Raw genomic sequence first — 18723 nt, 5'->3', positions numbered from 1 at the left:
CATAAAAAATGTCAAAAATGAACGCTTCATCGTAAAGAAACATAACTGTAATTGTTTACTACAGTATACGTAGCAACCATTCATCCCACATTTGACGTTCCTCAACCATAATAAAGACAGCTTTCAAATAATTGCACGGAGATTTGGGGAATTCGTAAAAAAATCAGGTGAGAGATGCGTAATATGTAGTAACAAAAATAACAAAATCTAATCATAACAATTTAATCAATACTACAATCCATTTATAAAATTGAATGGGGTAATGTATCCGTTTTTGCCCTATTAAGAAGGGTACCAAATTATTGTTACAATAATTTTATTATTTCAGCGTCTTTGATTTTTTATTAGGGTCCATTTTTTTATTTCGATTATAGAGGTTTTAACGTTAAGGTCATTCGCCTCTTATTAAGAGCCAATATAATAACAAAATTGTCTTGAGAATGGTGAAAATCTTCTGTTTGAGCGCAGCAAAATCTCTAATCGAGTACCTCCATTATCGCAATACCATTTGAGTCAATGCGTTGAGCAAAGATGGCAGACGCTGCTCTAACCAGGCTTCAGATGGGTAGGATGATAGTAGAAACAGGGCAAAAATAGGCTTATTACCCTACATGCTCTTTTAAGCACGTTTTCATAAAGGAATCAAGTGTCCCCAAATTAGGGATCGAGTCTCCACTAATCTAAGAATTTTCCAGAAATGCTCATAGCTCATGTCCAGTATAATATTTCCATGTAATTTTTTTATGATTATTAGTCATCCCTATAGAAACAATATAAAACTACAAAAAAATACATAGTTTTTTATCATTCCACGGAGTTGGACTGAAAAATAAAAAAGGGGATCAAGTCTCCTCAGTCTCCCCTATTATCTCAGACATAACACCATGAAAAAATTTCTTCACAAAGCATCGTTCGGATTATTTTATCACTGCTCTAGATTTTATACACAGTTTACAGTCCCAAAATACTTGCGCTTATGTCAGTGGCGCTATCATCGCATATGCGGCAACGGTCCAACTAAAATAATATGAAAAATGACCGTTACAGCCGGCGACGAATTGTTTTCAAAAATTATGTCTATTAGTTTGTGGTTTTATCCAGCTATATTTTGACATATGCATTAGGAGCAGAACAAATTGTACGAACGGGGAAATTGGCAGCATAAAAAGGTAGTCATGTCGGGTTTTGGAGACGTTATGTAGATCAATCTGGGCGACATCCTAATCCCTCTCAATGTCGATGATTTGCACGTTGAGAATTTCACAACGTTCGAATAAATAGTTATATTTTGACAACCGCGCCGCCTGGGGTTACCCTGAAAATGTGAGTATGCCTCATGCTTTAATTGAATTACAATTGGTTCGTATAATTCAATTTGTCACACAAAGCACCGTTTCCCGCCTGTACTAATCTCGGATTTACCATCAACACTCCGCGAACGCGTCCAGCTATCCCCAGAGATTCAATTTCAACTTATTCATTCGTATATATGGTGATAATATGCCATGAGTTATTTTCGGCCGATTGTTGAATAATTTATGTGACTTTTTGTACTCTGACGGATGTTGTTTTCTTGGATATCAATACGCGATGGCGACAAAAGGAAAATTCAAACACATGCATTCATAGAGATAGTTACTCTGAACATCAGTGCATACCACTAATTGGCACAACCTAACAACCAACGGCCGTTTTTTGGACGATTTTATGCTTTTTATGGACTGAAGAGTTTTAACTAATGAGCTCATAAATAACAATAACCTAACAAGTGCTACCCGCTTATTTTCATCACTACATATACATTCGGTAATATAGATCATGAGGGTTTTTTGTCGCTCGGCACGTTTTTTGTCGTCCAATGCAGTTTGGGTCAAAATGTGTGTAACCGAATGCAGACCCACGCAAAATATCGACACTTTCGGAACAAATTCGTTGCGCGCATTCGTTCGCTTAAACCCTCCGATAGTTTAGCCAGTATGCCACAACAGGTTCCCACAGAACTCGACGGCGATTCGATCGTTTCGTAAATTAATAAATTGATCAATTAGACCGAAGAGAGCGGTGATCTGAACGGCAGCGATACACGATCAAATGAAATTATACATTTTTAATTAGATTTATTAAGACCTCCGTCATCCGTCGTTGAAAGGCGTCTTTGCCATTATTTTATTACCCCACTGTATGGGAATTGCAATGCTGTAAGAGGATAAAACTTTGCGATGGGAAATGCAAACCGTTCACATGCAATTTTCGGACGTAATGCATTTACTTAGCATTCGAATCGATATAAACAATGCACCACGATGAATAGAGTAAAACCCAATTATAAGGCGATAGGGGGAATTTCGTTGCGTAATTTTGGTTTCGTGTTCAAACTTTGTGGGATTTTCAAAATTACAATCAAGACGGTACGTGCTGAAGTGCAATTAGAATTTATAGACGTCGCTTTGCTGACAAACGATATCATCGTTGGTGCTTCTTTCAAAACCTGGACCTGACCCGAGACCAGAAATTCCAGCTTGGCGCATTTCTTAGAATTCTGCAGGATAAAAAGGGAAAAATAAAACACACAGAAACTTAGAAAATATTATCAAGAAGCATCAATTAAATCATTAAACGCTTAATATCTTCTGCGCTCGATGTCGAATGATGTTTCTGCAAAATTGCCACATTGTGCTTGTGCTATTTTACTGGAGACGGGTTTTGTCATAAGCGAACCCTACACGAGACAAGAATATTGTCAATAAAAATACGTCAATTTAATTTGAATTTCGCAGGATAAATGTTTTCAATATGCCTTTACATCATCAGTATATTAAATTTATTGTCAATATTTCTGATCGCGTAAGGTCCGCTATAGAGATTCTCATTCTATCATAACCGCGACGCTCTGGTTTATTTGAAATGGATAGTGTTTCCTTTGTCACGTGATCTATGTGTACATTTCAAGTAGACTAACTTCCTAAAACCCTTCTGTTCACGTTATGTCTGCAGTGCATATTGATGCACATTACTGTCGATTTATTCATTCGTTCTATTTGTTTCCATCGAAACCCTAAGGACCAGCATGACGCTTCATCAGCCAAAAAAGCGTCGATGTATTGTTAATATAAGGCAAACAGTTGAAGTATCCGTTCGTCAGCTGTGAGTTAGATGAGCCATGAATACAATTACAACTCTTTTGGAAGCCTGCTATATTACAATGTGTAGGGTGACAAAAGCAGAACCAAATTCAATATAAATTTCCCGAAGAAAAAGTGTGACGATGCATCTCGGATTCCCATGACATGTTCTGGTTCTGAACTGACTGTCCTGGTGCTCTAGGAACTCGAGAAAATCGTTCGATTTGTTCTGGTTTTTCTGCCCTAACTCTATTTTTTACGATTTTTATTTCGACTAGTATGTAGTCACATTTTTCGTTTTAAAACTTTTAACTATATTAAATTAACTAGAGACTACTAAATAGGGAAAGTTCATAGCCATAATACTCAATTCATAGCCATAATACTCAAGTGAGAGCAAGGATGTGCGATATACAGATCGAAAAACTAGAAGAGGCAGAGTCATTAGGAACAGGCCTTAAATCTTACGGACTAATCTTTTGTCTTCTGCTGGCAGGAGTCGAGCTTAGGTAGAGTTGCCACGAATCGCTCAAGTCTGCCAACATATCTCAAGGCAAAGACAAACCTGTCCCTCATTAACATGAGAAGACGAAAGATTGCCCGTAAGATTTTAAGCCTGTTCCTAATGATCCTGACATTTTTGATTGGGCATTTCCGTTGGTCTGACAGCCTACAACTACGCTGAAACCATGAACATCGTTTGTGTGTTGCTTCGAACTGTCCCATTGTTGTTGTTTCTGGCGGAAAAACCTTTTGCTTCGTCTAAAATAATCGACTAAGTTATAGTGCTACAGCCATGGTTTTAAGATCGAAGTTAATCCATTTCATCTCTCGCCGCCGAAATCCGACTGCGGCATTTACCATTGCTTCATCTCTTTGTGCTGTAAAATACCAAAGTAATAAAACGTCGTCATTTGTATTTGTATTTAAACAATTTCAGTCCAACTGACACTGAGTCTTAATGAACTATAACTATGACTAAACCATACATAATTAACCTAAAGTGACAACAAACGGTTCCGAAACTGTGCAGAACTAACGACGAAGTCGAAGATGTCGGTAAAATCGTTGAAGCGACGCACCATTGCTAATATCGGGCTATTGGCAGCGTAGTTAGTGTTGCGCATTTCAGTCTGTAGCAGTGTTCGAGGACGAAGGACACGGGTTGGTGCGTACAGGTTAATTTGCGATAGGAGATCGGGAATATCATATTCAGCCAGAAGAAGCTTAGATACGAAGGTGGCTTGCGAGGCGTGCCTACGGTCTTTTAAGGTGTGTAGTTCTTATAATCGACAACGGTACGTTAGCCTTTCATCTAGGATGACGCCCAAATCTTTTACATGGTCAACGCGTTGCAGCTGAGTTCCAGCGATGTTGTAGTTGAAAGTGAACATGTTCCTCGTTCGATGAAAGCTGATAACAAGAATTTAGCAACACTAAGAACCATCATGTTTCTTTTACACCAACTGTAGAAGGTATCAACGAAATACTGTAGCAATCGGCTTCTTTATTTATAACTAGAAATATTTTCAAGTCGTCAGCAAAGAACAGTTTTCCTCCACGCATCAAGATGAAAACCAGATCATTCACGAACAGTGTAAACAGTAACGGACCAAGCGTACTACCTTGAGGAACTCCGGAATGGTTGGAAAAGGATTCAGATACATTGTCACCAATTTGGACAACGACTTCACGGTGAATAAGGTATGATCGCAGCCAACGGCAGAATCGGGCAGTGCATCCAAGTTTAGCAAGTTTCGTTAACAGTATTTCATGGTTAATAGTGTCAAACGCAGCCTTAAGATCAGTGTAGATCGTGTCCACCTGCAGTTGTTTGGACATTTGTTCTGTGCAGAAGGACGTGAAAGAGACTAGGTTCGTCTCAACCGATCTACCGGCGAAAAGCCGTGCTAACAAGTGCTAATGTAATGCCGGCAAGCTGAAAACAGCGCCTCGTTGATGAGCGATTCGAAAACCTTCGACTCGACTCGCAATGAAGTTGTACCACGGTAGTTTTCGATATTGCACTGGTCACCTTTTTAGAACACCGGGAAAATCACCGAACACTTCAATTCATTAGGAAATTTTTGCTGTTGAAGCGACATATTGAAAAGGTGTGCCAGTAGGATCGCTAAAATATCGGAACATTTTTTCAGTGTAGCAGAGGGTATAGCACTTAGTCCTGGAGCAAACGACGATTTAGTTTTCCAAATTGCAGAGAGAACCGATTGTTCTGAAATTGTGAATACATCCATGTCCACAGCGTCAACAGGAACATCACGAACCGCATTTTCGAGCTCGATAACAGATGGCACATCGGTCGTGAAAACACCCGAGAAGTAACTGGCAAATAGTGGGCATTTTTCCGCAGTCGTAGTTGCTATTTCGTCATTGTAAACCATCTTAGATTGGAGGCCAGTTTCTTTTCTTTTCGTGTTAACGAAAGACCAAAAGCCTTTCGGATTTCTTCGTAAGTTGTGTTGAATGCGGTTCACATATCGTTTGTACAGCAGTTTATTGTAACTACGATACTCATTACTGGTTATTACAAAGAAGCGCTTGACAAAAGGACATCGTCGATTAGTGTACGATCGAAGAGCTTTGGCACGAGTACGTTTTAGATTCCGAAGCATGGCGTTAGACCATGGAGGCTTTCTAGGAGGTTGGCATTTAGGCACGGATATTTCAACACAGCAGTAGTCGGTTGTAAAGGTCAAGTGCAGCTTCTACATCCACATGACCAAGTAGTACACTCCAGTCGATCAACAACAGGGAGCGGCGCAATGCAGCTAGATCAGTTTTGCGAAAATTACGACGATCCGCAACTAAGGCTTCTTCGTATTGCACGGTGCTACTGGTAGAAATTGTTATTTCTAAAGCGGGATGATAGTTATCCAAAGGAACGATCACATTAGAAGCTTCACTCACAGAACACTCAGGCAGAGCAATCCCATTCCCAGCTAAGCAACTGGCAGGTTCTAAATGAAACCGAACCTTCTCTATCTGACCATAAATTCATTTTTTTCGATCATCTGAATGTCACCTTAAACATAGCGACATATCGCAACCCAAAATCTACAAACTGAGATCTATACACGGAGAACCTAGCTACAAAATTCCACGGTTATCTCCTAACAATAGAACAAATCGACGATCTAGCTGTAATTACAACAAACACATTCATAGTAACATCCTACGAGGAGGCTTGTCCTCTGCGTACTGTAAGAACTTTTAGGGGAACCCCGTGGTGGAGGGCTGATCTTAATAAGAAGAAAAATGATATGAGAACAGCTTGGAATCGGCGTCAGCTCGCAAAACGCATAAAAAATGTCTTAGGGTGCTTACAGAGTGGCGGCGAGAAGCTGAGCTGGCGCTGATGCTGACATTAGAATGCGAGATGCGAGAAACCTGCTTGCTGCAAACCAAAGGGATGATGTCAGAGTGAAAGCCGAGCGGATCGGCGCCGACTGCCCGCTTTCACTCTGACAGGCTCCATTTAATATGCTGCAAGCAGGTTTCTCGCACTCTAATGTCAGTACCAGCCCCAGCTCAGCTTCTCGCCGCCACTCTGTAAGCACCCTTAGATCTGCTGAGCGGGCTGGTTGGAGAAACCTATGCACAAATATGTCCAGTCTTAACGAGGCAAGCAGATTAAATAAAATTCTCTCAAAATCGAAAGCCTTTGCTATGGAACCTGGTTGCCGACGGCTTGTTGAAAAAGCTCAATGAGCTTTTAATTACTGGACTGAGCATCGGAACAATCTTCGACTTAATGCAACAAGCATTAAGAGCTGTCGAACAGTGGTGTCAACACGTTAAATTAACAGTTAATCCAAACAAAACCTCAATGGTTCTTTTCACGAAGAAGCGAATAACAACCGGGGTTCGTTCCTTACAGTTCTTTGACTCTGAGCTGCTGTGTGCGGATCAAGTCAAGTACGTTGGAGTTATATTGGATTCCACATTGAACTGGTCAGCTCACATTGAGTTCAGAGTCAAGAAAGCGTGCATGGCCTTTGGACAATGCAGATGAACTTTTGGAAAGGCCTGGTGTCTCAAACCTAAATACATCTATTGGATTTACACGACAATTGTACGTCCAATACTGTCATACGGGTGCCTTGTGTGGTGGCAGAAGGGAGAGGTGGTGATGGTCCAGTTGAAGCTAAACCATCTGCAAAGAATGGTGCTCATGGCGTTGACCGGTGCTTTCACGACTACTCCAACTGCTGCCCTTGAGGCCCTGCTAAACATCAAGCCATTACACATACACCTTAAACAAAAAGCACTAACATGTGCTTACAGGCTGCAGGTTACTGGGCTTTGGAACAGTAATCATGTTGATCTTGCTACCAGTCATACACGATTGTGGTCACAAATGGTTACATGGGGTGAAGCTATTCGCGCTCCCAGCGATATTACACTCACTTGTAGTTTTCCTTACAGGACATTCCATGTGAAGATTCCCTCTCGAGAGGAGTGGTTGTCTGGCTTTATGGAAAGACAACAACAAACGCAAGTGGTCTGTTACACTAACGGTTCTCTGATGGAGGGACGTGCTGGTGCTGGTGTCTACTGTCGTGAAATGAGATTGGAACAATCTCACTCACTAGGTAGATACTGTACTGTATTCCAAGCAGAAATCTTTGCGATTATGTGCGGGGTGCAATCGGCCCTTCAACTGAGTTATAAACATCTGCTCCGATAGTCAGGCTGCAATCAAGGCCCTTAGCTCAGACAAATCCCGGTCCAAGCTAGTGATCGCGTGCCAAACCCAAATCGAAGAACTAAGCATTGTCAACACTATCTACCTTGTCTGGGTGCCCGGACATTGCGGTATTACTGGAAATGAATGGGCTGATGAATTAGCCAGGGCAGGTTCAGCGATTGACTTCGTTGGTCCTGAGCCCGCCCTGCTAATTTCGACAAGTTGGATAAGGGAAAAAATACGGTCCTGGGCTTCGTCTGAGAACCGCAATTATTGGAGTAATCTACAAACGTGTCGCCAAACAAAGGTATTTCTAGAACAACCGTGCCCAGTGGCTTCGAAAAATCTCCTACATTTTTCGAAGCTCCACTGCGGCATGCTGACCAGGGCTTTAACCGGCCACTGCAAACTCAATTATCACATGGCAACTATTCAGCGCGCTGAGTCCTTTTCATGTGATCTTTGTGAATCCGACTACGGAACCTCATATCATCTGATATGCAACTGTCCAGCAGCAGCGCAATTGCGATTTCGAGTTTTCGGCCGTCCTTACATAGAAGATATCATGTCTGGACGACTGAAACTCAGAGACATACTAAAGTTTCTTATCCAATGTGGTAAAGAGCTTTAGGCTTACTCGCAGGCGATTTAAAATACTTGTGAGTTTAACTTACCTGCTGTTTGGTTTTATGTTTGTGTTGTCATTTTTCCCACCCTTTCAATTGTACTTCCTCCCTGCTCCTTCTCCTTTCCTTCCGCTCAGGTAATGATGAAAAGGCACGGCAAGGCACAAATCCCCGACTACATACGGGGAACGTGCCATTTGAGGCAATATATTCTGATACCTGATACCTAATACACTCCAGTCGATCAACAACAGGGAGCGGCGCAATGCAGCTAGATCTGTTTTGCGAAAATTACGACGATCCGCAACTAAGGCTTTTTCGTATTGCACGGTGCTACTGGTAGAAATTGTTATTTCTAAAGCGGGATGATAGGAACGATCACATTAGAAGCTTCACTCACAGAACACTCAGGCAGAGCAATCCCATTTACGAAGAAGAGGTCCAAAAAACAAGATTTGTGGTTGGATGACGGGTTATGGTAAGCGTATCCACGCTCAGAGGCTACCCCGCATAAGTCCTGGTTGGTTGAAATCACCAAGCACTATCATCGCATCGTTTGTATTTGCCTGAGAAGAAATACATTCTATAGAGTCTAGATGGAGCTGCATAATATTGCAGTCAAGACGTTTTTCTGGAGGAATGTAAACAGCGTAAATAAAGACGGCGCCGGTGGTTGAGTGGTAAGCGTGACCGCCGCTCATTCCAGTTGGCCTGGGTTCAATTCCAGCCGAGGTTGTTGAGATTTTTCTGAGGTGAAAGAATCTGTGGTCACGTCTTCCTTCGGAAGGGAAGTAAAAGCCGTTGGTCCCCGGTCCATGAGTTGACGGATCGATATCTATTCCAGATAGTGGAGTCCACCTCTCTGGCGTCGGTAAAGAAGAAGTAGAATCCAACTTCTATACTTACTAACAAATATCCTCCTCCCGTGATACTTGTGGATTGCGCAGTAGTATATACGGCCTCTAGCAAAAACGAGTATCGGACTAACAATTCCTTCCCTTTCCTTCCGCGATCTACGTTCTGGCCTGGCCGCCGCCAATATTGATCAATAAACACTTTAGGATTACCAGGAGTTGCACATTGAAAGATGTTTCGCTAATCCCATGCATAATTATCTACTGATTCCCTGTGCAACATCAGCTAGTCCAGATCGATACCGGAGTAGTAGCCAAGGGTGGTCGCACAAGCTCAAGCTCAAGGAATGTAAACAGCGCAAATAAAGTAGCACTTCATCGATGTGGTAATCTTCGTCCAAACAGCTTCGAACAGCTTCATGAACCACCTAGCAAATAAACCGTATGGAAAATGCAAAAAAGCAATTGGAGATCAGACCCAGCTGTTTGCGAAAGATTCTGTGCTGGCATTCGTTACTTTCACAAACTCTGCACCAGTCTAACGAAAGAAGAAGTATCTGCCTGTAGTGGGTCAAACGTTATATGGATGTGCGACAATTGCTGCGATCTATTGGAAGACGTAAGATTCCGCAATTCCGTTAACTCAGTTGAGTTAGCCCATAAATTGCGAGAAAAGCAGCATGAAAGTGATATAGAATGCTTGAAGCAGAGTGTCGCGTCACTGAATACTACCGTGGTTAATCTAGTGAATCGCCTATCTTCGGAAAGCAACGAAAGTGTTAACGAAATTCCTCGCCTATGTTCTACAAAAATTCAATCCAGTTCGGAAACAGTATCTCACGATAAAACGATGAAACATAGTTTTACACTTTTTTTGACAAACATTAAAAACGACGTCAGTGAACAAAAAATTTAAGCTCTTGTATTAGACTGCTTAAATGTAAATGATTCTCCAAAAGTCAAAAAGCTTGTTTCGAGTTGGCAGGACGTCACAACGCTAAACTACGTCTCGTTCAAGGTGGAATTGAACGCAAGCTTGAAAAAAAGCGAAGCAAGAGCACATGGCCTCGTGGAGTGCGATGTAGAGAATTTAGGGAATTTCGCAATGATGGACCATGGAACCCAAGTGTACGAATGGATTCTCCTCTGTCGCACCGAATCGTGGCTGCCGATTAAGACATTCTTTTTTGTTTAAAATCTAATAATAGATTTTAAACAAGCTATGTAATTTTGAATATTCGTGACATTTTTTGGTTTTCAATTTTTGTTTTTGTATCGTTTTGATTGTAAATGTTGCTAAGGGAGTGGGCGTAGCGTATTGGTAAATCGATTGCCTTGTACGCAGTGCACCTGGGTTCGAGTCCCGACCCCGCACATAGGGTTAGAAATTTTTCCTAAGAGATTTTTCTAACCCGAAGAGGCGAATGACCTTAAGGTTAAAACCTCTATAATTGAAATAAAAAAAAAAAAAAAAAAAAAAAAAAATGTTGCTAAATTTTGTATGGTGTAAATTCACATTAAGTTTTCAATAAGACTATTTAAGTCGGTTGAAATATCAAATATGAACAAATAAACTACCGAATCAAGTAGGCTGAACAACGTTTAAGCAGCGTCGCAAGAGCAGCGATCATTGCTAACTAACAACAGCGAATCCCGTAGAGCCAATGGTTTGAAGAAGACGAAGGGCTCATGTATGCACCTGGAATGGCGGATTAATTGGTCGGTGTTAAGTCAGACCGGACTAAGTGACGTTGGATTGAATTCGATAAAAACGATTTTAAAGTTTTAATCGCCGCATTCTTTATATTATAATTCGCAATTAATTTTGTAGCAGGGGAGGGTTGATATTTCGGATAATTATTGGCACTCCGATGCTGTCAGGATGTTCTTGTGAGGTATGTCATGATATTTTGAATGGATGAAAAGTATGCATCGTAGACTCGTGAAGCAATGCCATATTGTAGATACAGGGAGAGGTTGACGGGGTTCTACTGTGAATGAAAAAGAGGAAAATGTATTGGGTTTGGCCATCAATAGCTTTCAAAAAGATATAGATAAGAAAAATGTAGGGGTGGTCATGGCTTGCCAGAACGTCCCGGACTGGCACGTAGGGTGATCTACCTCGGGCCCAAAGGGAATCTATTAGTTGGGACCTGGCAACACAGTACTCTGCACACAGCCAAACAATATGCTCGATGTCGTGATAGCCGTTCTCACAAACACAACGGTTATTGTCAGCAAACCCTATACGACGGAGATGCGCATCAAAGGTGTAATGGTTGGACGTGAGCCTTGACATCGTACGAATAAAGTCCCGGTTCACATCCAAGCCCTTAAACCAAGCATTCGTTGATACCTTCGGGATAATGGAATGTAGCCACCGTCCCAGATGCCCATTGCTCCAAGAAGTTTGCCAACTATCGAGCGTCCTCTGACGAGAGATACTGAAAAATTCATTGGAGCAAATTGGTGTTTCGTAAGTGTCGCCTTCTAATGCGCCCACTTTGGCTAAAGAGTCCGTCTTCTCATTGTCCGCAATAGAGCAATGTGACGAAACCTAAATCAAGGTAATCTGGTAAGATTTTTCAGATAAAGCACTCAGATATTCCCGCATTTTCCCCAGAAAATACGGTGAGTGCTTTCCAGGCTTCGCCGCACGGATGACCTCAATGAAGCTGAGACTGTCCGAAACGATGAAGTAATGGTCTGCGGGCAGGGTGTCAATGATCCCGAGAGTATACTGAATGGCAGCTAATTCTTCGTCGTAAATTGAAGCAGGATCATTGAGTTTGAATGAGGCAGCAAGATTTTCGTTGAAGATATCGAAGCCGACCTGTCAAGAATTGATTCGTCAGTGTAGAACATTTTACTGCAGTCGACTTGATGGTATTTATTATAGAAAATATTTGGGACCACTTGTGGGCGAATGTGATCCGGGATTCCACAAATCTCTTCCTTCATGGATGTGTCGAATAATACAGTTGGATCAGAAGTATCTGAGAGATGAGCACGGTTAACGTTATACGAAGATGAATTGGTCGGTGTTAAGTCAGACCGGACCAAATCGCAAAATATCAAAAAATGAGTTAATGATAGCACTGGATAAAGAATTTCTTCAGCTACATTCCACTTTTATCAGATTTGAAATATGAAACAATAAACAAGAATTATGGCAAAAATTATTTTCCAATTATAATGTGAAGGATGCTGCGATTCAAACTTTAAACACATTTTTCTCGAAATCAATTCATTGCCACTTAGTCCGGTCTGACCTAACACCGACCAATTGATGTTCTGTACCATGTAATCGAAGCACATGAATCGGGTCTAAGAATTAAGCTCGACAAGCCTTTCGCAATTTGTAATTTCCTATGCACAGTGGGGCAGGAACGAGAACTAGCAAGGCAAAACCTATAGCGCGGGAGTGCATTTTTTTAGTTGCTATGTTCAGCAAAGTATCTTGGTTTTATCTGCGGCTTATTTTGAAGATGTAAATTTCGTTTTGGAGGTTTTGTGTCTTCTGCAAAGTTGTAGAATGTTCAAAAAGTTGTCGAAGGCAGTTAAGCTCTATATCTTCAAGTAACATAGAATTGTAATATTGTGAGTGATAAATTTAATGAAAATGAAGCAAATATTACATAAAAACGTGAATTTCAGTGGAATTTTATAATAATCGCTATAACTTTGTTACTTGAAGATATAGAGCTTAACTATCTTCAACAAATTATCGTTGTTTTGAACGTTCCAAAACTTTGCAGAAGACACCAAACCTCTAGGACATCGCAGCGCTATCTATGTGGTGAAAATCTAAACTAATTTACATCTTCAAAATAAGGCACAGATAAAACCAAGATACTTTGCCGAACATAGCCACTAAAAAACTCCCAAAGCGCTAGAGGGTCCTGCCAATTATCGTTCCTGCCCCACTGTGCAATGGGTTCAAAATATCGCATCGAATGAGCAATCGATATGAGAGGTCCCAACAACGATTTTTTAGCGGAAGGACGGTCGCCTGCACTTCTAAACTCATCGTATGGGTCGAGTGCATGCAACCCAAGGCAATTCGCAAACAGCGATACTGGATTCTCTCTAGTTTGATGAAATGTATGCTCGCAACGGAGCGAAAGCAGAAACACCCGTACTCCATCACTGATAGTATCGCTGTTTGATACAGCCTGATTAGGTCTCCTGGGTGGGCACCCCACCATATCTCCGGTTATTGTACGGAGAAAGTTGATCCTTTGTTGGCACTTCTGTTTCAGATACATAATGTGACATCCCCAGATACCTTTAGAGTCGAACCAAACCCCGAAATATTTGAATGTTGAACCCTGAGCAATAGTTTGACCCATTAATTGAAGCTGTAGTTGCGCTAGTGCACGCTTCCGTAAAAATACGACCAGCTTAGTTTTCTCCGTGGAGAACTCGATACTCAGCTGGAGGGCCTAAGCAGACAAATTGTCCAAGGTATCTTGCAAATTTATAGCTTTAGGACCTGTAATAGAATACACGGTGTTATACACCGTCATCGGCAAGCTGCCTTGGAAGGTGAAGTATATTTTTCAATATTAAGAGTCATCAAGGGAGAGCAAGCAGTTGAAGGAAAAAGGTTTAGAAAAGCGAGGAATAGGGTCATATGAGCAATCTTAGAGTTTCCCGGCGACTTAACCCTTTGTCTGCTACCGCAGGAGTCATGATCTTTTGGCATTGGAAATGCGAACCACCTGAGTCTGCGACATGTCCGGACGAGCGTAAACTAACTTTGTACTTTATGCTGTCGGAACCGGCTATAATAACTTCTTTTTTATATTATAGAGGTTTTAACCTTAGAGAAATCTCTTTGGCAAAATCTCTAACCCTATGTGCGGGGTTGGTGAGCTGCGTACAAGGCAATCGAGTTGCCAACTACGCTATGCCCGTCCCTCTATTTTGAAATTTCTGTTGAAAGCAACGCAAGACAATAATTCGCCCCTTTACCTTTGCGGAAACCAAATTGTGTATCTAACAGTAAGCCACTCGCTTCGACCCAGTTGTCGAGGCGAAACAGGATCATTTTCTCGAACAGTTTCCGAATACAGGAGGGCATTTCAATCGGTCTATACGAGTTGTGATCGGAGGCTGGTTTTCATGGTTTTTGGATGGCGATGGCTCTTACTTTCCTCCAATCGTGTGGAACAATGTTACCTTCCAAAAACTTCTTAAATAAATTCAACCAGCGCCTCCTGGCATAGCCTGGCAGATTCTTCAACAAGTTGAATTTGATTCTGTCTGGCCCTGGGGTTTTATTGCTACATATCATGAGAGTTTATGAAAGCTGCACCATCGTTTCGTTCGCGCTATCGTGAGGGGACGCGGTACGATGGATATTATGTTCTGGGCGGAATTCGGTTTGAATATTTCACGCTCTCGTTAGTACTGTTTCGGTTTCGCGTACGCCGGGCCTTGCCCCAAGGATTGCTCATCGAAGTTTCTCTCGTTAGTCCGTCAACGAACTGGCGCGACTAACTCCGTTTCTTAGCTTTCATCAAACTCTTCATTCGTGTGTCTAATTTCGCGTACTGTCGATAACTAGCAGGCTATGTCTTCCCGAAAGGTCTTATACGCGGCGGCCTTCTCCGTGTATACGTCTGAGCACTCTTTGTCCCACCATGGGTTGGCAGGCCATCCGCGAGAGTTCGCGTTTAATCTCAGCTTGAATCGCGGTGTCAAAAATCAAGCCAGCCAGGAACGCGTACTTTTCTTGTGTGGACTCGTTTGTACCGGCTATCGCCTAGCTCTTCCAATCAATATTTCGTGTGAGGTCGTGCGAAACATTGATTGTATTCGATGGTCCTGAACCGTTAGCAATAGTAATTACGATTGGTAGATGGTCGCTACCGTGGAGATCAGGAATTACCTTCCACATGCAATCTAACCACGTGTCACGTCGAGCAGCGGGACAAGTTTAAGGCGTCTGAATGCGCTGGGGGGTCAAAATGGTCACAATGAAGTTATCGCAAAGCTCATGGAGTGAGATTTATAGATTATCATCATGAAGGCAACCCCATGCCGTTCCGTGGGAGTTATAGTCACCTAAAACTAGCCATGGTGCGGAGAGGAGTTCCGCAATATCGCAAGTCGGTACCCAACTGAGGCATTAATGGGAATGTAGGTGGAAGCAATGCAAAAGTTTTTATCTTTAATTGTAGTTTGGCAAGCAACAACTTCAATGCCTAGTGTCGAGAGCAGGACGATTCGATTAAAATAATAGCAGTTTTTGATCCCCAAAAGTACTCCTCCGTAAGAGTCGTCTCGATCCAAGCGAAAAATAAGTGAAAGTTGAGATCTATTTCCGAAGTAAACCATGTTTCGCGTAATGCATGATATTTAGCAAAATTTTAAAAGAATCGATTTTCAGGATAATGTTCCTGCAATTCTACTGTAGAACAGTGATAAGATCCGTGACCTCGTTCGATGAATTAGCCATCGAAGGATACAATCACGGAAAGGAGGGGCCATTTTGCAGTCAACTGCAGCAAGACCTCGTTCGATGAATTAGCCATCGAAGGATACAATCACGGAAAGGAGGGGCCATTTTGCAGTCAACTGCAGCAAGAATTTCACTGCGGGAGAAAGTTTATCAGGATGCTTTTAAAAGGGTCAGACATATTTAAAGCTGTAAAATTGCGATCCGCAATGTCATATTATTATTAATCCAGCGCTGGTTTTTTTTCTCTGACTGAGACATGGGAACACTTGCGGTTTTTGATGTCCCGGAAAGTTCTGGGAACACCTTTTCTGAGCTCAGGTTTCTGAGACCAGGTCTTGCTTCGGTTTCGCACCAGTGATTTTTCGTGTAGTTATTTTTAGAGGACTTTAAAGAGACACATGAAGAGATACCTGGAGCTTGGAGCATCCCTGAAGGGAACGCTTCAGTTTTTCCTCGTGCTGTTTGTACACGGGACATGTCGGGGGATCAAGTGGATTTTCTCCACTTTGGAGACACTTTTCAACAGCCCTGTGACCCAATCGTGTGCAATTAGTACAGTTCATGGCCCCTGGCAAACCTTATCAAAAGGGAGGTAGTTGGGTAGAGCAGACCTGCGAAGGCCACCCGATAGGCGCCTGAGTTAACATATGTCCTCTTTCTGTCAACTGCGACTAATGCTGAATGCAAACGTTTGCACTCCAGTATTTGCACTGGCTGGAGCATGAGATCTTTAAAACAGCCAACACCATGTGTTCGCAGATTCTCGCAATTGAAACTCAAATCGGAGACAACCCCGCAGACTTCAACCCGATTTGTTAGTACATATACTCTGTACTTCTTCGTAAAGGGAATTTTCTTGTCACGGCCGAATATCGATCCGTCAGAACTCGAGAAATCTGCAATAAATTCAAACACTTTTTTGTCTTTGACCTGGTAGAAGATCACGTAAGGCCCGGTGGCCGAGCATGGATATACCGGAGAGTAGATTTTATTTCGATATGCATCTCGCCTTGAGACGAGCCATTCTCAGAGAAATTCATTCTTGCACGGGCTTGTTGGCCGTGTGCACTTTAGTAGGAAGACCAGGAAAGAAAACTTAATATAATAGCGGTACTTATATTTTATTTATAACGGTATCCAAGTAGCTTACAATATGAAACACACTGCTACTGCTTTTCGTACAATTGTTAACGCACACATACAAAAAAATCCAAAACCTCGAAGAGGTACAACCTTGAAAGCGGATTAGCAAGTTTTGCTTTACTGCGCTACACTACACAGAATGAAAAAACCCGTTTTAATCCACCTGGTGGTACAATTGTGCCTTTGTTATTTATCCAAACTACGATTCCATGGCTGGTTATGTATAATATAATGGTGGAAATGTCTTACGTATTCAGTGCGATTTACACATACGTACAATGAATCGACAGCTACGAACTTGAGTTGTTATGTGTCGACGCTGAAACACTTGAAACCAGCGGCGGATCCAGGAGGAAGGTTCGGGGGTTTGGACCCGGTTAAAAATTTTCAACTTGTTAAGAATAAATTAGTTTCTCAACTCAAAATCATTTCAAACCAATTTCTTTTACTGGTTTTTCAGACCCACTAGAAAAATTTATTCTGAAAGAACTAGAAAATTTTATTCGGGTAGAGGAGTACATGATAAGGGAAGGGCGGTTTGAGGAAGGGTGGTGAGTGATGTAGGGGATGCTCCTCACCATATCCCCCTAACTACGCCCCTGTTAAAACACAGAAAACCTATGTAAGTCAAAAAAATTGCGGATTGCGCTGACGATGTTCAGAGTGATTGCACAACCTTTCTATAGGAGAAAGGCAAAAATGTGAATTTGCTGTGTGTCCGCACTCTTATACCCGTAACTCCGGAACCGAAATTCGGAATTTAATGAAATTCAATAGCAGCCTATGGGAACGTTGTACCTTTCATTTGAGACTAAGTTTGATGAAATCGATTCAGCCATCTCCGAGTAACCGATGTGCATATTTTTGGTCACATACATGCATACATACACATACATACATACTCCTCCGTCCAACGTCGGGGAACTATCGGTCGGAGTAGGATGAGTTCACCGTTGAGCACTATCCAAGCGGATTGTGAGAAGGCCGGGAGCTGAATGACTCAGGGAATCAGCACCTAAACGGCTCACCACAGGGACAAGAAATAAACGGCGACGTAATGGATGGAGACAAGAAGCAGGAGAGGAATCGAGAAGTTAATCAAAGCTCATAGGTCGTGCCACTCCATAAACCAAGCGAGGCTCCGAGATAGAGCAGCAAAAAGAGGTGTGACGAAAGCGCAACGAATCCCCCCCCCACGAAGTAATACGATGACGTAGTTCCGTGGAGAAGAAGGGCGTAAAAAGTAAGGAATGTTTTTAGTGGTTAGGCACGAACGTGAGTCCCACACAGCGCCAATACACTACAGGCCAGGCTTTTGAAGATTTTTTAACCTTACTATAGAAAAAAAACATACATACTCACACATATACAGACATTTTCCTAATTCGACAAACTGAGTCGAATGGTATATGACAGACCGTCCTCCGGCCTGGGATTACGCCATCAATGTTCAGAGTGATTGCATAACCTTTCTATAGGAGAAAGGCAAAAACGTCTACACGGTCTGAGAGTCACTGTACGAATGTGGTTTCAATGCTTCTGATTGGTATGACAGCGACAAGGGATATTTTCGGATATAATCGTCTCCCCTCCCGGCGTTGATAGGCAGTCTCCCGAAATGAGTTGAAGACAAGGTTGAACAAAAATATTTGACTAAAATCACAATTTTTCTGTTCAAGATTAACGGTTCACTGCATGAAATCAGCGGTAACCATTCACGAGAAAGCTTCGGTCGGGTGTTTCGAAATTTGGTCGTTGTGTATGCTACTTTCCAACCATCGGAAATGAAAGTAATGGCCTG

This window comes from Topomyia yanbarensis, chromosome 3 (assembly GCF_030247195.1).
Source record: "Topomyia yanbarensis strain Yona2022 chromosome 3, ASM3024719v1, whole genome shotgun sequence".
In the NCBI taxonomy this organism is placed as follows: Eukaryota; Metazoa; Arthropoda; class Insecta; order Diptera; family Culicidae; genus Topomyia; species Topomyia yanbarensis.
This window is presented reverse-complemented; position numbering follows the sequence as displayed.